The 5,809-nt window shown below is 50.5% G+C and overlaps 1 long non-coding RNA gene across 1 annotated transcript; it reads left to right on the forward strand.

Moving 5' to 3' along the window:
* The first annotated feature begins 216 nt into the window (after positions 1–216).
* On the forward strand, positions 217–837 carry LOC140346836 (uncharacterized). The gene is made up of 3 exons (XR_011924339.1): positions 217–304; positions 348–437; positions 545–837. It is a non-coding gene; the product is annotated as an uncharacterized lncRNA (long non-coding RNA).
* Positions 838–5,809: the final 4,972 nt, after the last annotated feature.

Genomic DNA, 5,809 nt, shown 5'->3' on the forward strand with positions numbered 1-5,809 from the left:
GAGAAGGAGGTGTGAGGAGAAGGAGGTGTGAGAGGAAGGAGGTTATGAGGAGCAGTGAGGAGGAGGCATGAGGAGAAGGAGCAGTGAGGAGAAGGAGGTGTAAGGGGCAGTGAGGAAGAGGTGTGAGGAGAAGGAGCAGTGAGGAAGTGTGATGGGAAGGAGCAGTGAGGGGAAGGAGGTGTGAGGAGTAGTGAGGGGAAGGAGGTGTGAGAAGATGGAGGTGTGAGGAGCAGTGAGGAGAAGGAGGTGTGAGGAGATGGAGGTGTGAGCAGCAGTGAGGAGAAGGAGGCGTGAGGAGAAGGAGGTGTAAGGAGCAGTGAGGAGGAGACGTGAGGAGGTGTAAGGAGCAGTGAGGAGAAGGAGGTATGACGAGAAGGAGCAGTGAGCGGAAGGAGGTGTGAGGAGAAGGAGGTGTGAGGAGAAGGAGCAGTGAGGAAGTGTGAGAAGGAGCAGTGAGGGGAAGGAGGTGTGAGGAGAAGGAGGCGTAAGGAGCAGTGAGGAGAAGGAAGCGTGAGGAGAAGGAGGTGTGAGGAGCAGTGAGGAGAAGGAGGTGTAAGGAGCAGTGAGGAGAAGGAGGTGTAAGGAGCAGTGAGAAGGAGGTGTAAGGAGCAGTGAGGGGAAGGAGGTGTGAAGAGAAGAAGCAGTGAGGGGAAGGAGCAGTGAGAAGAAGGAGGTGTGAGGAGAAGGAACAGTGAGGGTAAGGAGGTGTGAGGAGAAGGAGCAGTGAGGGGAAGGAGCAGTGAGGGGAAGGAGCAGTGAGGGGAAGGAGGTGTGAGGAGAAGGAGCAGTGAGAAGAAGGAGGTGTGAGGAGAAGGAGCAGTGAGGGGAAGGAGGTGTGAGGAGCGAGGTCCAAAATGTGCGATGGATGGGTTGAATTAGCCTGAAGCAGCAAATTCCAAACACCGGAAGAACACAGAAGGCGAACAAGAACATGCACACAGGTGTGAGAAGACTTGTGAAAACCCTAGGACGTCCCCTGGAGCTCTTCTCGGTGGGACATGCCTGGATCACCTCCCCAGGGAAGCTTTGGATGGAACCCTCCTGAACTGATGCCTGAGCTTAGTTTTTGTCCGGGACCATGTGTGGACCCTGGACATATGCTATAAGAAGACCCCCCCTCAATAACTTCTGATATTGTAATATTCTTCTGTCTATATTTTGGTTGTTTTGTGTGTGGCACTCACGTTTACCTGTGGATTAGATCATTGTTCAGTTTCTGACGTAATGTTACATTGTGCCAATAGGTGTCAGTAACGGCACAGTAAACAGAGATTGACTCATCTACTTTAGTAGAAGAAGCGCAGCCCAGTCGCCAGTAAAGTTGAACAATGATTCACCAAAACTGTTTTATCTGTGTTCACAGAACTAGAACGTGAACCTGTTGCACACGAGTTGTTGACGCCTTCATCACGTGTGTTGCACATGTACAAATGAATTCATCTTACAAGAGAAAAGATTCTGCACCCGATTCTGCCGTCCCTCCACTTGGGCCATATCAGCTGGCTCCTCTTGACATGGAGGAGCAGCAGCTCTACTTTGAGCTCCTCCTCCTATGTCAAAGGGAACACTCAGCCACCCTGCAGAGGAATCTAAAATGGATCGCTTGTATCTGCGATCTAGTCCTATTGGTCTTTACTGAGCTTTGTCTTTGGACTCCTGGACTCCTTTGAGCTCCTTCTTCACCACAACAGTCCGATGCAGCGAACGCATCACTGCAGCTTCTGCACCGATCCAACTGTCAATCTCACGCTCCATCCTTCCCTCACTCGTGAACAAGACCCCGAAATACTTGAACTCCTCCACTTGGGGCAAAGACTCGCCACCCACCTGGAGAGGGCAAGCCACTTTTTCTGGTCAAGTTTTTCTGGCCTATCATTTGGAGGTTCTGATAATCCTCTCAGTCACTTCTCACTCAGCTTGAAACATTCCAGTGCATGTTGCAGGTCCAGATTCGATGGAGCCATCAGGAGACGAGATCCTCTGGTCCCCGAACTGGACACTCTCCGACCCCTGACTGCACCCTAGAAACTCTGTCCATAAAAGCAATTAAAGGAATAATAGAGGATTTTTCGCCAATTTGAGAACTTAAGCGACTGTTAGTTCCTTTTTAAAAGTGTGCATGCACACTCACCCCCGTGCGGAAGCACACAATAGCACCTCTGCTACACATGCGTTTGTTTATTAGTGCAACGGATCGTATTATCTCTCGTTTCCTCAGATTTCAGTCTCTTCTGAGCTCAAACACAGCCTTTCTCTGTCATAATTTTCTACTGTACACTGAAGGATCTCACTAAACACACAGGGGACGAGGCTGCAGGTGTGCAGTAGCACGCAGGGAATGATTGACATGTGAATGAACTGCTCAGCTGTTTTTTTCGTGTTTACATTTTTTAATTTATAGATTGCACAGTCTAGTTTGTTACATTTCCCCCCCTCGTCTCCTAACTATTTAGGGGTTAAAATTAGGGTTATGGGTTAAAGTTAGGGTTAAGATAAAATATTCCTTTATTGTCCACACATGGGGAAATGTTATTGTTGCAACGCAGGTAGATACAGAGGAAAAGGACAGATAACAGGTAACAGGAAGTTTAAAAAAAACACTCTTAAAGGCGCAATGGATGATTTTTTCGGCGATTTGAGAATGCAGGCGGACTGATACAACACATACGTGCGTTTGTTTATTAGTGCGACGGATCGCATCGCATCTCTCATCTCCCGTAGATTTCCATCTTCTTCTGAGTCAGCTCGAACAGTCTTTCTGCGTCTTCATTTTGTCCCGTACACTGAGGGAACTATATTATGATAGATCAATGCGCTTAGACATGCGGAAACGTGGGGACGAGCCGCACGTGGCTGCAGGTGATCGATAGGTGCGTTTTATGATTGATACGTGGCAGGACTAATCGGCAGTCCACGCCACGAGGAAATAAGACTCAGATTTGGGCCAAAAAAATCGTCCATTCAACCTTTAAGAAGAACATATAAACAAAAACTCCTATAGACAAAACCTCTCATTTCCTAATAAGGAATGGAGGGGAAAAATGAAGATAAAATAAATTAAAACATCTAGCGTAACAAGATAATTCTAATAGTAATGGTAAAATAAACACTCTATTTTCATCAGTTATACGCACATGAATGTGACATTATTGCATGTGAGTACGACAGTAATTGCACATGAATATAACGGTATTGCACATGGTTAAGTCAGTATTGCAAGTGTTCAGGGCTAGCAGTTTGTTATAAGCAGCAAGAAGGAAAGACCTGCGAAACCTCTCCTTCACACAGCAAGGGTGGATCAATCTCTCACTGAAGCTGCTCTCCAGAGCGGACAAAGTGTCCTGCAGGGGGTGAGACTCATGGTCCAGCATAGATGTGAATTTAGCCAGAACCCTCCTGTCCCCCACCTCCTGCACCGAGTCCAGAGCACAGCCCAGGACGGAGCTGGACTTCTTGATGACTTTGTCCAGCTTCTTCCTCTCCCTCTCTGTGATGCTGCTGCTCCAGCAGGCCACACCGTACAGGAGGGCTGATGCCACCACAGAGTCGTAGAAGGTCTTCAGGAGTGGCCCTGTCACTCCAAAAGACCTGAGTCTCCTCAGGAGGTAGAGCCGACTCTGGCTCTTCCTGTACAGTGCGTCTGTGTTATGAGTCCAGTCCAGTTTGTGGTTCAGATGAACACCCAGGTACTTGTATGAGTCTCTCTCAATGTCCCTTCCCTGGATGTTCACTGGTGAGGGGGCAGTGGAGTGACGTCTGCGGAAGTCCACCACCATCTCCTTTGTCTTTCCCGCATTGATGAGGAGGTGGTTCCGCTGACACCAGTCCACAAAGTCCTACGCCAGTCCTCTGTACTCCTCATCATCGTCGTCCGTGATGAGTCCGATGATGGCAGAGTCGTCAGAGAAGAGAAGGACACGAGAACAGTGCCCTGGGGCGCCCCCACACTGCAGGTCCCCCACACTGCAGGTCCGAGTGTCAGACACACAGTTCCGGGCTCTCACAAACTGGGGTCGGTCTGTGAGGTAGTCCAGAATCCACTCTGCCAGGTCGTACTCCACACCAGCAGTCTCCAGTTTGTCCCTCAGGAGCAGCGGCTGATGGTGTTGAAGGCGCTGGAGAGATCAAAGAACAGGATCATCACTGCGCTGCCAGGCTTTTTCAGGCGAGAGAGAGAGCGGTGCAGCAGGGAGATGGCGGCGTCCTCCACTCGGATGCCAGGCTGATATTTAAACTGCAGCGGGTCCATGGTTGAGCTCACGGTGGAGCGGAGGTGGTCCAGGACGAGCCTCCAGTGTCTTCAGCAGATGGGACGTGAGAGCCACCGGCCTGAAGCTGTTGAGGTCATGTCCCACCGCGAGTGATGTCTCGGGCACAGGTACCAGACAGGAGGTCTTCCAGACCTGTGGTACCACCCTCGGCTTCAGCCTCATGTTGAAGACATGCTCCATAACTCCACACAGTTCATCTGCGCAGGACTTAAGGAGCCTGGGGCTGATGCCGTCAGGTCCTGCTGCCTTCCTCACTTTAATCCTCTTCAGCTCTCTCCTCACCTGTGCTGCTGTGACAGTCAGTGGTTGGCAGGGGAACTGTGTGCTGGGAGGATGGGTGAGTTCAGGTGAATTGGGGAGCTGATGGGCCAGGGCAGAGATGTGAAGAGGAACAGATGCAGGCCATTGTCCAGCTGTGGAAGAGGGAGCATGAAGCTGTGCAGGGGGAGGGGTGGGCGATTGATCAAATCTCAGGAAATGAGAATTTAGCTCATTCACCCACTCTAGGTCCCCCTCCATCTGGGCAGGGGGGATTTTTGAAGCCTGAGATGGTTTTCAGGCTCCTCCACACTCCCTGAATGTTCTTCTGCTGCAGCTGCTTCTCCATCCTCCTCCTGTAGCCGGCTTCCACCTGCCAGATCTTCCTCCTCAGCTTCTTCTGCACAGTCTTCAGCTCCTCCATGTTCCTTCACCTGAAGGCTCTCTTCTTCTCCTTCAGCAGAGCCTTCAGTTCACGGTTAATCCACGGCTTGTTGTTTGGAAAACACCGCACCGTCTGGGAGGGAACAGTGTTCTCAAAACAGAAGTTGATGTAGTCCGCGATGCACTCTGTGATGGTGTTGATGTCCTCCCCATGTGGGTCATGAAGCTCAGTCCAGACAGTGGTGCTGAAGCAGTCCCTCAGAGCCTCCTCGCTCTCAGCAGACCACCTCCTCACCACACAGGGCACCACAGGCTGCCTGCGCATGATGGGTTCATAGACAGGCCTCATGTACAAGGTTGTGGCCTCCCAGGGGAGGGGGGGGGGGGAAAGAATAACCCTCCTTGGTGTTGGCAAAAAACAAGTCAAATGTTCTATTTTCTCTGGTGGGGCAGGTAACGTACTGGGTGTATGTTGGTAGAACAGAAGAGGGAGAAGCGTGGTTAAAATCACCAGAGACGAGGAAGAGCGCCTGTGGATGCTGTGTTTGCAGCCTACAAGTGCAGGAGAGCAATGCTTCACAAACATTATCGGCATGCGCAGACGGGGCCACATAGACTGCGATCAAAATCACATGTAAGAACTCCCGGGGCAGATAATATGGCCTCATGCCAGTAGCCAATAGTTCTATGTCTTTGTTACATAGCTGTTCCTTCACTGTGCAATGTTCCGGCTTACATCAGCTCGTGTTTACATACACAGCCAGGCCTCCACCTCTCTTCTTAATGCATTCTCTCATTCTGTCCGCCCGCAGCAGATGAAAATTTTCCAAACCAACAATAGAGTCCGGCATTTCTGCTGTTAACCAGGTCTCTGTGAAAAGCAAGACGCTGCTGTC

This window comes from Eucyclogobius newberryi, unplaced genomic scaffold (genome assembly GCF_026437365.1).
Source record: "Eucyclogobius newberryi isolate DKJ021-1_F unplaced genomic scaffold, fEucNew1.0.hap1 SCAF_11, whole genome shotgun sequence".
Lineage (NCBI taxonomy): Eukaryota > Metazoa > Chordata > Actinopteri > Gobiiformes > Gobiidae > Eucyclogobius > Eucyclogobius newberryi.